Below are 19,286 nucleotides of genomic sequence, written 5' to 3' on the forward strand. Positions count from 1 at the left end.
AAGGTTTTGATTTCCTCTGCTTGGATTGTGATTCCCTTTCCAAATTCCTCTTTGATTTCCTTTACTGCCTGTTCTATGTAAACATTAAAAAGGAGGGGGGGACAAACTGCAGCCTTGTCTCACCTCTTTCTGAAGCCAAATTGATCTCCCAACTATGCTTCAACTTATTGTTTACAGAAGAATGGAAAAACACGTGTTAAAATTTTTCAGGCATGAAATACTAAACTAATGGTGCTATAGTTTTCACACCTGTCAACACCGGCTTTCTTGGTAATAGGTATAACAACATTCTGCTGAAAATCGGATGGGACTTCTCCTATCTCATACATCTTACACACTAAATGGAATAACTTTGCCATGCTGGTTTCTCCTAAGGCAGTCAGTAATTCAGAGGATGTCATCAATTCCAGGTGCCTTGTTCCTATTTAGGTCGCTCACTGCTCTTTCAAACTCTGACCTCAAAATTGGGTCTCCCATTTCATCCGCATCAACAGCCTCTTCTTGTTCCAGAACTAAATGATCTACATCTTCACCTTGATACAACTGTTGGATATGTTCCTGCCATCTTTCTGCTTTGTCTTCTTTCCCTAGAAATGGCTTTCCATCTGAGCTCTTAATATTCATACACCTAGATTTCCTTTCTCCAAAGGTTTCCTTGCTTTTCCTGTATGCAGCATCTACCTTTCCTAGGACCATACAACCTTTGACATCCTTGCATTTCTCCTTCAGCCAGTCTTCCTTAGCTACCTTGCACTTTCTATCCACTTCATCCTTTAATCGCCTCTATTCTTTTCTGCCCTCTTCATTTCTAGCATTCTTGTATTTTCGTCGTTCATCAATCGGGTCTAGTATCTCCTGAGTTATCCATTGATTCTTAGTTGATCTTTTCTTCCTTCCTAATATTTCTTCAACAGCCCTGCTGACTTCATTTTTCATGACTATCCACTCTTCCTCTATTGTGTTTCCTTCAGCCTTTTCATATAGTCCTTTTGCAACATGTTCCTTGAAACAATCCCTCATACTCTTTTCTTTCAACTTGTCTAGATCCCATCTTCTTGCATTCTTTACTTTCTTCAATTTCTTCAGCTTCAGATGGCATTTCATGACCAACAAGTTGTGGTCAGAGTCCACGTCTGCTCCTGGGAAAGTTTTGCAATCCAACACCTGGTTTCTGAATCTCTGCCCAATCATAATTAAGTCTATTTGATACCTTCCAGTGTCCCCAGGTCTCGTCCACGTATAAAGCCGTCGTTTGTGGTGTTTGAAACAAGTATTGACAAGGAATAAATTATAATCAGTGCAGAATTCAACTAGCCGACTTCCTCTTTCGTTCCTTTGTCCCAATCCGAATTCTCCTACTGTATTACCTTCTCTTCCTTGGCCTACCACTGCATTCCAGTCTCCCATTACAATTAGATGTCCGACTCGTTGGCTGAATGGTCAGCGTACTGGCATGCGGTTCAGAGGGTCCCGGGTTCGATTCCCGGCCGGGTCGGGGATTTTAACCTTCATTGGTTAATTCCAGTGGCCGAGGGGCTGGGTGTTGGTGGTGTCCCCAACATCCCTGCAACTCACACACCACATATAATACTATCCTCCACCACAATTGCACGCAGTTCCCTACACATGGCAGATGCCGCGCACCCTCATCGGAGGGTCTGCCTTACAAGGGCTGCACTCGGCTAGAAATAGCCACACGAAATTATTATTATTATCATAATTCGATTCTCGTCACCTTTTACATATTGTAGTAAATCTTCTATCTCTTCATATATATGTTCTTTCGATTTCCTCATCATTCGCTGAGCTAGTTGGCATATAGACCTGCACTATTGTGGTGGGCATTGGTTTGGTGTCTATCTTCACGACAATAATTCTTTCACCAAGCTGGTCATAGTAGCTTACCCGCTGCCCTATTTTCTTATTCATTATTAAACCAACTCCTGCATTTCCTCTGTTTGATTTTGTGTTGATAATTCGGTAGTCGCCTGACCAAAAATCCTGTTCTTCCTGCCAACGTACTTCACTTATACCAACTACATCTAACTTCAGTCTATCCGTCTCCCTTTTCAGATTCTCTAATCTACCACAACGATTCAAACTTCTAACATTCCACGCTCCGACTCGCAGAATGTCAGTATCCATCTTCCTGATGATTGCCCCCTCTCGTGTAGTCCCCACCCGGAGATCCGAACGGGGGACTAGTTTACCTCCGGAATATTTTACCCGGGAGGAAGCCATCATCAGTACATCATTCATACAGAGAGAGCTGCATGTCCTCGGGAGTTAGTTACGGCTGTATTTTCCTGTTGCTTTCAGCCGTGTAGCAGTATCAACACAGCTAAGCCATGTTGAGTATTATTATCAGTCAATCACCCAGACTGCCGCCCTTGCAACTTCCGAAAGGCTGCTACCTCCCTTCATATAAATAAAGTCAAGCTTATCTATTCAGGAGATGTAATAATACACAGTTATAACAGTACTGTCCGTTTTACATGAAGTTTTTCTCAGAAGGTAACACGGTGTTTTGTTAAAACACACACGCGCGCGCAATTTCCTCTGCTACACGGAGAAGCATAGAAGCATGGATATATTTTTTCCCTGCCTTAGTATACACAGATGACGTACACTGGTTGCCGTGGTTACCACTGTATCGGAAAATTGTCGACGCAAAACTGTCCACGCTAAAAACATATCCACGTTATTAATAAATTTTAAATTTCCACAAATGTGGTGATTGACAATCTTTACTGAATTCAGCAGTATGTCTCTACAAATCGTTAGGCTATCAATTCTGTCCCTTCCAGATGAAATGTATTGAAAAACTTACAGATAGAATCCAGAACTGATCCTCTCGATCGAAAATTAAGGCCGTAAACTTTGAACTTCTGGGATCCATACTGTTTGGTGTTAAAGTAATCTTCACACTTTCCGTAAATGGCTTGCTTTTCCCTTTGAACCGAGGCAGACTGGTCCAGATCATTGTTTCAAACCGGATGGCGGTTTCAACAATAATGGCTGTATTAAATGCCACTGAACCGGCCGTATCCATCTTTACAAGTTGGCTGGGGGGGGGGGGGATGAAAGCTTGCACTCCCCTGAGTGTCCCTCCCCCCACCCTCCTCCCCCAAGTGGATTAGAAGGGTGGGACTACCGACCCTAAGGCCCTATGTTCCAATACTTGCTGGTTGGTACTTCCTATTTTCGACGTCGTTGACTTGCTGTATTGTAGATGTAGTATATTACATCGTTGCGATATGTGCCCTAATTTCCAGTATTTAAGTAGGAGTGTTGGAGAAAGTGGAAGAATTGAAATGTGGTTTTGGCGACTTGACTTACCAATGACGGGCGGGTTTAAAAGGATGTGAGAATAATTGTAATTACAGAAGGTGCTTGCCATCTGTCTGGCTCGCTTTGAGGGCTACAAAGGAGATTTATTATGGCGTGCGGTATTTCTTGGATGAAAAATACATTCCCACAGCTTTGTGCAGAGGCAATATCTTTAACCAATGAGGTATATCCGAGTAGCCATTATTGGTAATTGAAATACCCTTAATTACGGCAATTTTTGGAAGTTCCTACGGGAAACAATAAAAAAAAAACAGCAAACACCTCTTCGTAGCAGTCAAAACCGTCCTTGGCTAGCAGGTCTTTTACCGTATATGATGTCGTGAGTTTATCAGTAACACGTCATACAGACAGCTGCCGATTACATGAGAGGGGGTTTCTTTCTCTGTCACATCTACGACTGAGGATGCAATGATATTGTTGATCAGTTTTAGAGGCTTAGAACATTGTAAACCATCATATTTTGTTCTCGCCATGCTCGGCGACATTATATACTACGAGAAAACGCAGTGCAGTTTCGTCGCAGAATTTCCAGGCAAATTAAAGGAGACATTCCAGTCAAGGACAAAGGCAGATGAGACTTGTGCCAGTGTATGTTGAAAGCTATAGATCAGGAGATGCGTGACTCTTGTAGTAATATGCGAATTCGTAGGGACAGAAAAACTAGCGTCTCTGTCTATTTAAGGGATAGTGGAAAATAACCACGATGTTGACACTTCATGTCAAATAAGAGTTACTGAAACCATCTTATTATGTTTAAGATGACCTAGAATATGGGTTGGCGCCTAAATGTTATAGTTGCACATTTATGTTAATTATCCTTTTTAAGACTGAAACGTTATTTTCCATTTTTTTTGTAGTCTACTGCTGGCTGTATAATGTAATTACTTCGTAAATAATTCAGAATTAACATCACAAAGCTGTTCTAAAGAGACAGACGTAAGTTACAGGTGGGGGTGAATACTTCATGGGGAACATTGCAAGTACCTAGGTGTTAATATACTCTTCATTGTTGTAATCACGAGGTTGTAAATAAAGGGGTTGTAGTAAGGATGTAAAGGAGAGAGCGTATAAGTCTCTGGTAAGACCGCCGGGCTGAGTGGCTCAGACGGTTAAGGCGCTGGCCTTCTGGCCCCAACTTGGCAGGTTCGATCCTGGCTCAGTCCGGTGGTATTTGAAGGTGCTCAAATACGTCAGCCTCGTGTCGGTAGATTTACTGGCACGTAAAAGAACTCCTGCGGGACTAAATTCCGGCACCTCGGCGTCTCCGAAAACCGTAAAAGAGTAGTTAGTGGGACGTAAAACAAATAACATTATTATTATTATTATCTGGTAAGACCCCAGTTAGAGCATGGTTCCAGTGCATGGGACGCTCACCATGATTTCTTGATTCGAGAATTGAAAAAAAAAAATCCAAAGAAAGCAGCGCGATTTGTTCCGGATGGTTTCCGATAGAAATGTTGCAAACTTTGTGCTGAGAAGACTTAGGAGTAAGGAAACCAGCTGCTCAATTAAGCGGTATATTCCGAGCTTTCAGTGTCATGTCCGACTCCATGGTTAAGTGGTTAGCGTGGTGACCTTTGGTCACAGGGATCCCGGGTTCGATTCCCGGCAGGGCCAGGAATTTTAACCATAATTGGTGAATTCCTCTGGCACGGGGGCTGGGTGTATGTGTCGTATGGGCGTCAAAACACAAGACCTGCATCTGGCGGGCCGAACTTGACTTCAGACCTCCTAGCACTAAAAGCCATACCGGTACGTAATTTCATTTTCATTTCAGTGGAGAAATGGCGTGGAATGACATCAGTAGACGAATAAGCTTTAGTGGAGTTTTTAAAGTAGGAAACAAGATGACAGGAGGACAAATTGGAGGAAAAATTCGTTTATAAGAAGAGGAGTTAGAGATTGGAGTAATTTACCAATGGAGATGTTCCATAAATTTCCAATTTCTAGGTAAACAACTAATAGGGAATCTGCCGCCTGAGTCCGTTGGTATTTGAAGCTAGTTAAATACGTCACCCTCGTGTCAGTAGATTTACTGGCACGTAAGAAACTCCTGTGGGACAAAATACCGGCATTTCGGCGTCTCCGAAAACCGGCAAAAGTAGTTAGTGGGACATAAAACTAATAACAAGATGGGAGTGGTGTTCCTGCTGGGTGCAGAGCAGATAGTGACTATGGTGTTTATGTTGTAACCATTTAAATAACTTATGTGGCATTTATTTTCTGCCTTACACGTTCCGAGATGTGGTGATCAGTCTGAGGTAGTGTCTCAAGCAGACAGGGAAACAGAAGAGGAAATAAGACAGTGATGTAAGAGGGCTGCTGGGCGCGCCTGTCCGAGGGGCCTCTCACCACATCGCACGCGGCGAGGAGGATGTAGGGAGTTGAAGTGTGTCAGTTCAGTGCTTGTGCTTGCTGTCAAAGCTGTTGTACACTTTTAATATGGGCTGAGGGTCTACCTGGAATTTGCGACACATCGGTTACCAGCAACCATCTATCTGTATTACGTCTTCGTCGCCTTCCTCGCGTTATTACCGTGTGCCAGAACTCTGCCTTCTGTAATATACCGTAGGTACGCCCTCTGTCTGGCGTTTCGTCTAGGCCACATAAAAGCCCCTTTACACATGGTAACATCACCGAAGGCAGCAGAATTTTTCTCATGATACTTATCTCGTGAATATTTTAAATTTATTTAGGTGCGGCTGAAAGATCATTAGGTACAAACTAAGTACAAACACAATCTCGTACTTAAGTACCAATAAATTAGCTTTTGTTATACTCATTTAATGGTTTAACTCCTCTCTCTAATGAGGTCGTATATGCAGTATCCAATGAGCATGAAAAAGCATTGATAAGATTATTCTATTCTTCACTGTACTCTTGTGATTGATCTAGTTCTGCGATCACAGGCCATGATGTGATATCTGTCACACGGTTCTTCACATACGATGCATATACAGATTTCACTGGGGTTGTGGTAGAACTTTTTTTTTTTAATACACTTGTGGTGGATTCCATGTTCTGTCAGTCCTGTTATTGTGTGTCGTCTTTGGTTAGCGCGGGACCAGTCTCTGTTAATCATGGCATGGGTTGGGTAGAATTCTGACCAGATATTTATCTTCTTTGCTTCCCTTACACGGAATATTTATGACCATAAAATTGTGTGCTAAGTTAGCGTAGATTGCGATAGGTAGCGGAGAAATTTACATATAGAGCCTATCTTTTTACTTCCACTAACCGATTGCTGCGGTTGTTCACGGATAGTGTTAGGTTTCGAGGTTTGTTTGTCAGCCTGTTGTTAACCATCCTAATTAAGGCCACGACCGGTTCCTTCCCACACCCAGGCCTTTCCTATCCCATCGTCGCCATAAGACCTATCTGTGTCGGCGCGACGTAAAACTCATTGTGTGTTGTGTTAACCATCCTGAGGAGCTGTTCGTAGATTTTAATCGCCTTTTTTCTAATGAATTGTATCTCTGTTAACAGCCTCCGTGGCTATGTGAGATTTGTGCTGGACAAAGCGGAGGCGGGACGGGTTTTTCTCCGGGTTCTCCGGTTTTCCCTGTCATCTTTCATTCCAGCAACACTCTCCAATATCATTTCATTTCATCTGTCATCCATTAATTATTGTCCCCGAGGAGTGCAACAGGCTTCGGCAGCCGGCACCATTCCTATTCTCGTCGCTAAATGGGGGCTTCATTCATTCCATTCCTGACCCCGCCGAATGACTGAAAACAGGCTGTAGATTTTCTTTCTCATCTGTATTTATTCTGTGACTTGATAGCTTTCCCCGTGGTTTCTTTTCCATCTAAATTCCATTTTCGTATTTTGGTCCTAGGACTTTTCTGAGAATTTTCCTCTCTTTTTCTATGTTCTTTTATTTTTTATTTGTGATATGCGGCCACTTATCAGGGTTTCGGATGCATGAAGAGCCTTAGGTTTGATGACCATGTTGTAGTGTCGTGATTTGGCATTTTTGATAGAAATGTTGTATCTGTTCCAGGTGACTTTGTAAGCTCTTTGCATGTTAGCAGTTATTTCTTCTTCTTATTCTTCTTCTTCTTCTTCTTCTTATTGTGCTGGCCTCGCAATGTAGGGGTAACTGGCCTGTCTCTTATCCGCAGGCCCCGGGTTCGATTCCCGGATTCATGGAAGCTTGCTTGAATGGTTTAAATGTTATCTTAACGAAAGAAGGTATTCAGTAAAATACGAGGGTATCATTTCTCGCCCTTATCAGCCTATGTCTGGCGTCCCACAAGGTTCACTACTGGGACCTTTATGTTTCCTTCTATTTATTAATGATCTGCCATCACAAATCCATTCGAGCAACTACCTGCTCTATGCTGATGACCTTAAAATCTACAGGGTAATTGAAAAGATGAGTGATTGCGAAATGTTACAGTCTGATATAAATAATATTAGTGATTGGTGCAAAAACTGGCATTTAACCCTAAATATTTCAAAGTGCAGTGCGATATCCTTCACGAGAAAAATGCAAGTTAATGTATTCAATTATAATGTAGGGAATCAAGAAGTGAAGCGTGTTAATAAAATTAACGATCTTGGTATTATTTTTAGTAATCAAAATGGACTGTCTTTCAATGAGCATGTGTTAAATATCGTTAACAAGGCATTTAAAACGTTAGGCTTCCTCAAAAGAAATTGCAAGAGTTTTAAATCTGTTGTCCCATTGAAAACCCTGTATTTTTCGCTTTTTTTTTTTTTTGCTAGGGGCTTTACGTCGCACCGACACAGATAGGTCTTATGGCGACGATGGGATAGGAAAGGCCTGGGAGTTGGAAGGAAGCGGCCGTGGCCTTAATTAAGGTACAGCCCCAGCATTTGCCTGGTGTGAAAATGGGAAACCACGGAAAACCATCTTCAGGGCTGCCGATAGTGGGATTCGAACCTACTATCTCCCGGATGCAAGCTCACAGCCGCGCGCCTCTACGCGCACGGCCAACTCGCCCGGTTTTTTTCGCTTATACGATCTAGTCTAGAGTACTGCTCTGAAGTGTGGATCCCCTCACAGCAATACTTAGTTAATGCCTTAGAGCGAGTACAGATCAGATTCTCAAAATGGATTAGTAAAAAGTGTTTGGGTATCAAGCTGTCATCGACAGAGTATGATTTGTTTTGTACAAATATGTGTATTGAGTCGCTTAGGACTAGGCGCAGGTATGTCAACGCACGTCTCATACACAAATGTATCGGTAATTTCCTTGACTGTCCCAATTTACTCCAGTTGCTACCAATTCATGTTCCTTCCCGCAATACCCGACAGGCTGTCACCTTTCACTTACCCAGGTGCAGAACGGAATCACACAGGAACTCTTGGTTTATGCAGGCCCTAAGATCCCTGAACGAAATTAGCGGGATAGTGGATATATTTCACTCGTCAGCTAGTGAAATTCGCAGACATCTTATGGACACTTCATAGACAGAGTGTTCCTTGTATCTTGTTCTGCCCATTTAGTAACTGAAAGTTATACTTCCTTCCTTCGGTCATTTCAAAACATGTCTTTTATCCTTCGTAATGTGTTTTGTAAATATGTATATATTATATATTGCTTATTTATAATTAGTGGTAGTAGTAAGTTCTGTTAATATTGTTATTATTTGAATGTATTATATCATCTGTAATTGGAGAATCAATAACTCTGTTGATGATAAATAAACAAATCAAATCAAATCAAATCAAATCTAAGGGCTGGTTCGAGGTCCACTCAGCCTAGGCGATTACTACATTTAAGGAGCTATCTGACGGTGAGATAGTGGCCCCGGCCTAGAAAGCCAAGAATAACGGCCAGGAAGATTCGTCATGCCGACCATACAAGACCTCGTAATCGGCAGGCCTTCGAGCAGAGCAGCGGTCGCTGGGCAGGCCAAGGCCCTTCAGGGCTGTTGCGCCATGGGGTTTGGTTTTGTATTATATTATTATTATTATTATTATTATTATTATTATTATTATTATTATTATTATTATGCGCGTGGCGTGAAATGGTGTACCAAGGCACTGAATTACGATGTATGTGGAAACTCCCGTCTCTGTGGTTCCACGTAAAATTGGGCGTGTCGCGGAGAAGCAGAATGGCGTTCTTCCTTGGCGACAAGAAAGTATTAATACCATTAATAGTTAGCACGCTCCTAATATGAACTTAACGGCACTCATATGTTGTTTACGTCATCAGTCTACAAACTGGTTTCATGTCATCATATCCTGGACTCATCTCTACGTAACAGGGACACCCATCTCCACTTACTATAAGCTGATAGCTGAAGTCTAAGAAAGATGCACACTGCGACACCAGTATTTGGACTTGTTAATGAATCTACACCTGAATACGTACCGCTCAGAGGCGCAACGCATATGATACGCACTCGCCTGCAGGAAACAAAATTGGGTCCCTCCAAGAAATTGTTATAAAATCTACGGTATCCGTATTACACACACATTTAAGTGCAGCGGATACTGAATCAGCGGTATGATTTTCCATGTTCCGTCATTTTTAAAGGCGCAGCGAGACACTTAAATGCCTGCCGCGCAGCCCCTTTCTGTTCGTTCCGCACAGAAAATTATGCTGTACATGCATTTATGCATTTTTCATCGAATAATTATGAAAGACGGATTTGAAATACCCTCTGTACTAATGGCCCTGCATTGTGCTACTATCTAGCGTTGGATATAGGCACTATTACTGTGTAAAATATACAAATACTTCAAATGTTTGAAAATAAAGAAATATCGTAGGAAATTTTCCATTTAGATTCTATTTTTTTATTTCATAAGTCATTGTAGTTGCCTGTAAAATACCAACAGATGGAGTAATTCTATTTCTGAAATATTTGTGATGAATACACATTACCGTGTCGCCTGGTTAATTCTGTTTACAAACAAGTATTCAAGAGAGAGTTGTATCTTTCCTCTTTTTTAATTTATTATGGTTGTGAAGTTTCTTGCAATTTGTATTGATTACTGTAAGTGTATTACTTAGGGATTTTAAAATGCATTCAGTGTATTCCCACTGGCATAAGTCGAAATACAAAAGCAAGAAGAAAATAAGATAATAAACATTATTCGGGGGAAAATATATATATCTTCAGAGTAAATAATACAATCTCAAAAAAGACGCACCATTTCATATATATAAGAACAAGATACTAGTTAATTATAGAAAAAGTGTGCTATCTGGATGGGTTTGGCACGCTTGACGTTGAGAATATATGAATAATTTGCATATAAATAATATCTATGAAACTGGTAAAGCTGCATAGTTTAAATTTGGTACATATATTCATACTGCCACATACTTTGAGCAAAGTGTTATTTTCCATACTCTTTTGAGTACGGGAAAAAGGCAGTTACGTGATAGTATGAAATAAACTGTTTTTAATGACCAGACTGCGTGCCAAAAGTCTGGGTTCAGCTCCACAATGTTCATATGGAGTGAGAGCATATGACGTTGTTCTTGGAGATGCGTTCGTCGGGTGGAGACGTTAAGCTTTGGTGTTATTCGATGGGAGTAGGCTATGTTTTCACGTTGTCTCTACCTCATCATCATAATCATCATCTCGCAAGCAGACGTGCGCTAGACCTCTCCGGAGGCCACGTCATATCAGTCGGTGTAGCGCGCCAGACTATTGGAGCGTGGAGCCACTGCGTCTGGTCGGCAAAGTGGGTCATGAGATGCTGGAAGGGGGTCGCTGCAGCATGCGGCGAGATGAAAGAGGAGAACAGTTCAAACAAACGTATTTAAAGACACGGTGCGCTTTCTCGTTCAGAACCGTTACTTCTCAGAAAACTAGTTGTACTACAGTGCGTAGCTCCCTCTATGGTTCATACATTGTCGGCGTTCGGTTCCCAAGGTTGCAGGTTCAAACCCTCCAGAAATATTCAGGGCGAAAGAAAGCCACACGATGTACAGTAACAATCTCTGGTGACACATTTGGTGTTTACCTGACAAACGTAATTAACAACTCAGCCATAGACGCCCAAGAGAGATCCGCTTTACTCTCGCATCTGGTAGAATAAAATAGAACGTCGAAGTCAGCCTAGATGACATCGAATCAAAATGCCTGCACACGATAGCTGAGGGCACATTATTATTATTATTATTATTATTATTATTATTATTATTATTATTATTATTATTATTATTATTATTATTATTATTATTATTATTGAGTGAACGTTTGTCTACAGAGGAGCCGTAATCTTCTTCTCGCAGGAGTCCTGTCTTTTGTTAACTTTGCAACAGATGCATGGTGGGATAAAGGTTATGTTACTTATTGTAAAGCTGACAGATAGACACAAATTGGGCTGAAACTACCTCCCACGTTATCCTTTCTGTCTGTCTGTTAGGTCATCAGCCCAGAGGCTGGTTGGATCCTCAAATAGCACCACCAAAGGTTATGCGGTTATAAGGAAACCGCAAAAACCAATGGCAGCACCAAAATGAGGCGTACTAGGCAAGATGAGGAGTGAGGTATTTTGCCATTGCTTTCCTCACTGGGTCAGAAACTGCTATTGCAGCACGACTGACCCTATGAGTAACACCTTTCATAACACTCAGATGCACTAGTTGTGCTCTGAATGTCATTACTCAGCACTACCCATACCCCAGCAGCTTCCATATTGTCACAGCCATGGATGAGACTGGGACTTCGGTGAAAGCTACACTTTACTCTGGCCTGTGCCAAGGGATGGATACAAAAGTACTGTATCCATCAAGAAATGGCAGCAGGCAACGTTATCTTTTATTAAATCTAAACAGGTGACAAACATTTTAAGTGGAAAGACAAAACAATTCCCACTTACATTTTCTGCGCTACACGGAAACGCATAGAGCCAGGGTGATGTTTATGGTCTGAAAAGACCAGACAGCGAGGACATATTCTTTGGTTATTCCCCTCTTAGTAGCCTCTTACGACATGCAGGGGGAATCGTTTGAGAGTTCCGATAAACCGAAAGAAAAATGAGTTTATCCACAAACTGCTCAACCTCCCATGAACAAAGCAGCTATTCCAGTAGGCACTATCCACCCAAACTCCAAAAGCATCCCGAAGAGATAAACACAATAGGAAGAGAAGGAAATCTATCTTGCTGAGGAGGTCAATTGATAAAAATAAGAAAGTGATTTATAAGCTTCAACAGAACTGAAAGAATTAAATTCTGAGAAGAAGGTGAAAACAACACAGTTACAGCGAAAGTAGATCGCTAGAGCCGTACGGAACGAAAAAACATCAAATTTGTTGAGACTACTTTGAAAATAAACTGCTTTGTGGCATAGAAAAACACCTAATGGTTACTTTTTTTGCTAGTGGCTTTACGTCGCACCGACACAGACAAGGTCTTATGGCGACGATGGTACAGGAAAGGCCTAGGAGTGGGAAGGAATAGGCCGTGGCCTTAATTAAGGTACAGCCCCAGCATTTTCCGTGTGTGAAAATGGGAAACCATGGAAAACCATCTTCAGGGCTGCCGACAGTGGGGTTCGAACCTACTATCTCCCGAATACTGGATACTGGCCGCACTTAAGCGACTGCAGCTATCGAGCTCGGTAAGGTTACATTTTAATTAGATCAATGGGTTACCTAAAACTTCCTCGCAGGAATAGATTTAAAAATTACATAGGCTACACTAATGGAGAGAATGGAACATCTTGAAAACTTAAACGATTCTTCAAAATATTATAGACTTACAGGTAGGGAGTAAGTACAGTATTATGTGATTTAAACCGATATATTTTTTGGAAATATTTCCCTTCCTTATAGCATTTTTATGAGTTTAGCAAGTGAATATCCATTTACTTGTGTCCCTTCCCATTAAGAACATTATGTAGGTCAGCCCATAAAGATGACATGTAGCGGCGTATTTTGAAACAGCAGCTGGTCAGCATTTCCAGGCCTTGTACATCACGTAGACAACGACTGGGCGTAACTCCGTTATTCTGGTGAAGCCGACAGCTGACATATTGGATTGCTGCAGCCAAAGAGTTAGGAATGGTGTCAAATAATCATAAATATGTCTTTCAATGAATTTATAACTATTAATTTATTTGTATCTAACGACTACGTGTTTGGGAGACATCTGTGTGGAATTTGGAGTCAACTAGAATTCAGTCAGTCGAAAGCGGGAGACTAACTACTTAAATGAAATAATCGGTTCTCTAGAGTCATTTCGTGACGCAAACTTTCAGATGGTCCTTAGCCATAAGATGTATTTATGTCAAAACAGTATATGTCCACACTACGAATAGGTTACAGCCAGATCATGACATAACAAAATCAAATACCTATGTATCTGATTTGTTTTATACGAAATAATTTTTTATTATAATTACTAATTTAATTGTGTACTTGTTCACTAAATAGTTATTTTACGTCGTTTCCGGCCTCGTGACTATCTCATTGATAAGTCTATAGTTCTCGTTGTAAAAGTACAGACCATGTTAAGAATGGAAGCATTCTTTATCGGTGTCGACCCAGTTAATATAACTTACAAGCTTCTCAATCTGTCGAACACGAATACAACACTTATAGCCAAGTGTGTACGAAAACATGTTTTAAATTTGGGGACTGGTTACAAGGAATCGTGGAGCACCATTCTTAATCGATGATTACTGAAGCACGTTTAGTTGGCAGTGGAATTAAACACTAACGTGAAGTTTTGCTTGCTTGCGAACGGAGAATTATGAACGCACTACGGTGATTTCGTGTTTCTTGTGTTAGCCGGAAGAATATTTATTTCTTCATTGCTAAAAGTACTTATTAGCAACATGGAAGAACAAAAGAGTGAACGGTCGTCTAATTTTTCCGATTTTTCAACGGATATTGTAGCAGAATTAGTTATCAGACACGAAGACGTCGTTGAAAATAAAAAGGCAGATGAAGTCACCCTGATAGCAGAAACAGGATGATTTCTCCGCATCGGAAATTGTGGGTTATTTTAGATCGTCTCCAGACGAAATGAAACTGTTTGTTTAGATCAACGAAATCTTTCCACAGATATTTTATCCCTGAGTTCTTCAGAAGGATCTCTCCACTATTATATCATTGCGCTCATTTCCATTCTGTTCCAGACACAGCAGGTCATCTTCAAAATCATCTTAAACGCCGATTACGCTAAACAGGGTTCGTACACTTGGCCATTAGAGCACTAAAAATACATGTAAAAATTCCTATAAACTACGTAATTATGAATTATAATTGCTCACTTTTTCAGGTATTTTATAGCACCGCTGAAGAGCAACCCGATTTGTTCTTGGTGACTTCTGATAAAGGAGTAGTGTTACGAAAATGTTGCAAACTCTGGGCTGGGAAGACTTGAGAGTAAGGAGACGAGCTCCTCGACTAAGCGGTATGTTCCGAGCTGTCGGCGGAGAGAAGACGTTGAATGACATTGGTAGACGAGTAAGTGTGAGTGATGTTTTTAAAAGTGGGAAATATAATATGAAGACAAAGTTGGAATTCAAGAGGACACATTTGTGAAAATAATCGTTTATAGGAAAAGGAGTTAGGGATTGGAATAATTTACCAAGGGAGATGTTCGATACATTTCCAACTTATTTGAAATTATTTAAGAAAATCGTCTTCTTAATTCGTTTACCCTCCAGGGTTGGTTTTTTCCTCGGACTCAGCGAGGGATCTCACCTCTACCGCCTCAAGGGCTGTGACCTGGAGCATGGGACTTTGGGTCAGGGGATACAACTGGGGAGGAGGACCAGTGATTCGCCCAGGCGACCTCATCTGCTGTGCTGGACAGGGGCTTTGTGTGGGGGATGGGAAGATTGGAAGGGATAGACAAGGAAGAGGGAAGGAAAGGCCGTGTCCTTAAGTTAGGTATCATTTGCCTGGAGGAGAAGTGGGAAACCCGGAAAACTATTTCGAGGATGGCTGAGGTGGGAATCTTCTTAGTTGACCTCCCGAGGCTGAGTGGATCCCGTTCCAGCCCTCTTACCACTTTTCAAATTTCGTGGCAGAGCCGGGAATCGAACCCGTGTCTCCAGGGGTGGCAGCTAATCACACTAACCACTACACAACAGAGGCGGACATTTAAGAAAATACTAGGTAGAAAACAGATAGGGAATCTGTCACTTGGGCGACTGCTGTAAATGCAGATGAGTAGTGATTGATTGTATTACAAGTGTTATATTCGTGTTGGACGGACAGAAAAACTTATATAGTATTATACCGTAATAATGTGTGTATTGTTCACTTGGCCTTTACATAGGCTAGCGTCGAAAAGAAAATTGATTTTATAATCTATCGCCGTGTTGACTGAGACTACAGGTACAGTTGGTTGTCTGTCACTTTCATTGATATCCGAGCAGACCGGAAACACGACACGCCATTGCCCATATTGTGCACAGCCCTGTGAGTTTCTGATGATGTTTTTTCTCTTGTTGCAGGTGAGTACCTTCCTCATGCACTGCTGCCACCTGAATTTGAGTGAGTACCTGTTCCACCACGCCATTAGTTATGTTTAGCGTCTCACACTTGCAAAATGTTATCACGTGTTATGTACAGAACAATACAAAACAAGTTGGGAGAAGATCAGTTCGGATTCGGAAGAAATTTAGGAACACGTAAGCAATCGTGACTTTACTTCTGATCCTGTAGGATCAAATTAAGGAAAATAAGCCAACGTACTAGATCTAGAAAAGGCATTCGATACACCAAGCTATTTGACATTCTGAAGGTGAAGAGGATCAGATACAGAGAAAAAAAAAATGTACAATCTGTACAAACATCAGTCTGCAGTGATAAGAATCGAAGGCTATGGAAAAGAAGGAGCAATCCAGAAAAGAGTGAGGCAAAGTTGCAGGTTGCCCCTCCCCCCTTTTTATCATTGTTTTTATAGAACAGGTTGTAAAGGAAATGAAAGAGGAATTTGGAAAAGGAATCACAATCCAGGAAGAGGAAATCAAAACTCTGAGCTTTGCCGATGATATTGTTATTTTATCTGAGTTTGGAGAAGATCTGGAGAAACTGTTGGATGGTATGGACACAGTCTTGGAGGAGGAGTGTATGGTGGATATTGAGGCGGGAGGCTGGTTTGATCCTCCACAGCTCCGCCAACAGCTGTCATATATAGCCTAGGCGTCACTGAAGAGGCATACTAGGGAAATGAGAAGTGAGGTAGTTTCCCGTTGCTTTCCTCACCGAGCCAGAAGTTGGTATTACATATCAGTCTGCCAAGCCCATTGAAATGCATGCACCAACCGACCCTATGAGCGATATTTTCACACCATTCATAACAGGGACTGGCTGCATAAGGAATGGTATTAGTATATCTCGGCCACTTTCATATTGTCAAAGCCAAGGATGAGACTGAGACAGATCAGTGAAAGTAACAAATTTATTCTAGCCCATACCAGAAGACATAGTGCACTGTAAACACTAGATCTCACCAGCAAAGGCATAGGAGGAGTACAGGATGAAAAAATTAAAAAGTCCAAAACAAAAGTAATGGAGTGCAGTCGAAAGAAGTTCAGGTTATGCAGTAAATATCAGATTAAGAAATAGTCTTAGGACCCTTAAACGCGAACGTTGTCGACCACAAAAATACGCTTCTTTGTCACCGGCTCGACCACTTCTGTAGTTCAGTTTGACCACATTTTGTGTCTAAAGCCAAAGTCAAAATGTTGGTCCGGCCATCTGCATCACGTATGGAGTAATATTTCCTTCGACAAGTGGGACTTGGGTCATTCACAGTATGAATTTCTACTCTCAACAAAGATACCTGGTTGAAAATTGCATCAGGTTTTGAAAAACGAGCCCGTTTTCCTAGCTCTATAGACGGTAAACAGGTTCGTGTAATAAAACCAGCAGAGAATAATAATGTTATGGGCTTTACGTCCCACTACCACATGAGTTCTCTTACGTGCTAGTAAATATCGACACGAGGCTGACGTATCTCAGCACCTTCAAATACCACCGGACTGAACCAGGTTGGGGTCAGAAGGCCGGCCAGTGCCTCAACCGTCTGAGCCACTCAGTCCGGCACAGAAAAGGAGAAAAAACAATTGGACAACAAGGTAAAATATATACAGAGTAACAGAAAGGGCCTGGAACAGGGCAAAAAGACCACACACACATTTAGAATAAACAATCTTGTTTTCTTAAATATTTACACCAGTTTTCTTCGCTTGCACTGTACACTCGTAGATCTCCTATTGCCAGTAACAGCTTGATATGTGTTAGAAAGGTAACACGAAGGTGCACAATTCTGTGCGATAGGAGATAGTTCTACTGCACATCCCCCGCGTTTCTTGCACTACACGGGCTTTGTGTTGAGCTGAGCGGAAATGAAGTATGCCTGAATCTCATCCCGATGGTGTTCCATCTGACGTCTTGATGCCATGGTTTGTGTAGGAGAGCTGGCCGAATTGAGGCTTGTGCGTTGAGTAGTCCTGTTCAACACAGCTGTCCATTCAACGAAAGTTTTCCTTCTTCTATTTACATAAAAATCATCATCATCATCATCATCATCTGTTTACCCTCCAGGTTCGGTTTTTCCCTCGGACTTAGCGAGGGATCCCACCTCTACCGCCTCAAGGGCAGTGTCCTGGAGCTTCAGACTCTTGGTCGGGGATACAACTGGGGAGTATGACCAGTACCTCGCCCAGGCGGCCTCACCTGCTATGCTGAACAGGGGCCTTGTGGAGGGATGGGAAGATTGGAAGGGATAGGCAAGGAAGAGGGAAGGAAGCGGCCGTGGCCTTAAGTTAGGTACCATCCCGGCATTCGCCTGGAGGAGAAGTGGGAAACCACGGAAAACCACTTCCAGGATGGCTGAGGTGGGAATCGAACCCACCTCTACTCAGTTGACCTCCCGAGGCTGAGTGGACCCCGTTCCAGCCCTCGTACCACTTTTCAAATTTCGTTGCAGAGCCGGGAATCGAACCCGGGCCTCCGGGGGTGGCAGCTAATCACGCTAACCACTACACCACAGAGGCGGCTTTACATAAAAATCAGTGCAGAAATGAAAGGAATACGGCAGTGCGTGCGCCAGATCCTGGGTGTTCCTTCACCTATACATGTATATATTCTTTTTTTACAATTTGTTTTACGTCGCACCGACACAAATAGGTCTTCTGGTGGCGATGGAACAGGAAAGGCCTAAATAGGAAAGAAGCGGCTGTGGCCTTAATTAAGATGCAGCCCCAGCATTTGCCCGGTGTGAAAATGAGAAACCACGGAAAATCATATTCAGGGCTGCCAACAGTGGGGGGGGGTCGAACCCACTGTCTCCCGGATGCAACGTTCACCTATATAATCGACGCACTCTTTTCGAGCGATTTCATGACGGGCGGTAATTCTAATATTTCATAGATGTAGAAGTGTGTTTCTTCGACTGCGCCCCAATATTAAAAGAAATGTTGAGTTAGAACACCCCGAGCGATAAGTAGGGCGCATGGCGGGAGCAAGGGCATCCATGTGGGTCAACTCGCACATCGCAGTATTGCATGGAATCCCTTGCGTAAGGAAGCTGCTGACTTCGCTCTTATGAAACAAGACTGAACTAAACACATTACTCGGAAAGGTGTTCACCTACGTAGCGAAGCAGTTAACGCGGGGAAGGCTCGTTATTATACATCCCTGACGATTTAGACCAATAGAATGTGCGAGGCATGTCTCCTTAGGGATAAACCATGAGTTCCCAAACTTTTCCCACCTACTCCTCCCGCGCCTAATACCCCTCTTACATTCTTTCACCGGGCGAGTTGGCCGTGTGATTAGGGGCGCGCAGTGGTAGCTTGCATCCGGGAGGTAGTGGGTTCGAGTCCCACTGGCGGCAGCCCTGAAGATGGTTTTCCGTGGTTTCCCATTTTCACATCAGGCAAATGCTGGGGCTGTACCTTAATTAAGGCCACGGCCGCTTCCTTCCTATTCCTAGGCTTTTCCTATCCCATCGTCGCCATAAGACCTAT

General features: G+C 42.3%; 1 protein-coding gene and 1 pseudogene across 4 annotated transcripts in view; both read left to right on the plus strand.

Moving 5' to 3' along the window:
* The window catches only part of Nost (Nostrin), a 486,512-nt gene that overhangs the window by 280,658 nt on the left and 186,568 nt on the right, over positions 1-19,286 (plus strand). The gene's annotated exons all lie outside the window — the stretch shown is intronic.
* LOC136859285 (U4 spliceosomal RNA) lies at positions 3,480-3,587 on the plus strand (annotated as a pseudogene).

Source organism: Anabrus simplex, chromosome 1, assembly GCF_040414725.1.
Source record: "Anabrus simplex isolate iqAnaSimp1 chromosome 1, ASM4041472v1, whole genome shotgun sequence".
In the NCBI taxonomy this organism is placed as follows: Eukaryota; Metazoa; Arthropoda; class Insecta; order Orthoptera; family Tettigoniidae; genus Anabrus; species Anabrus simplex.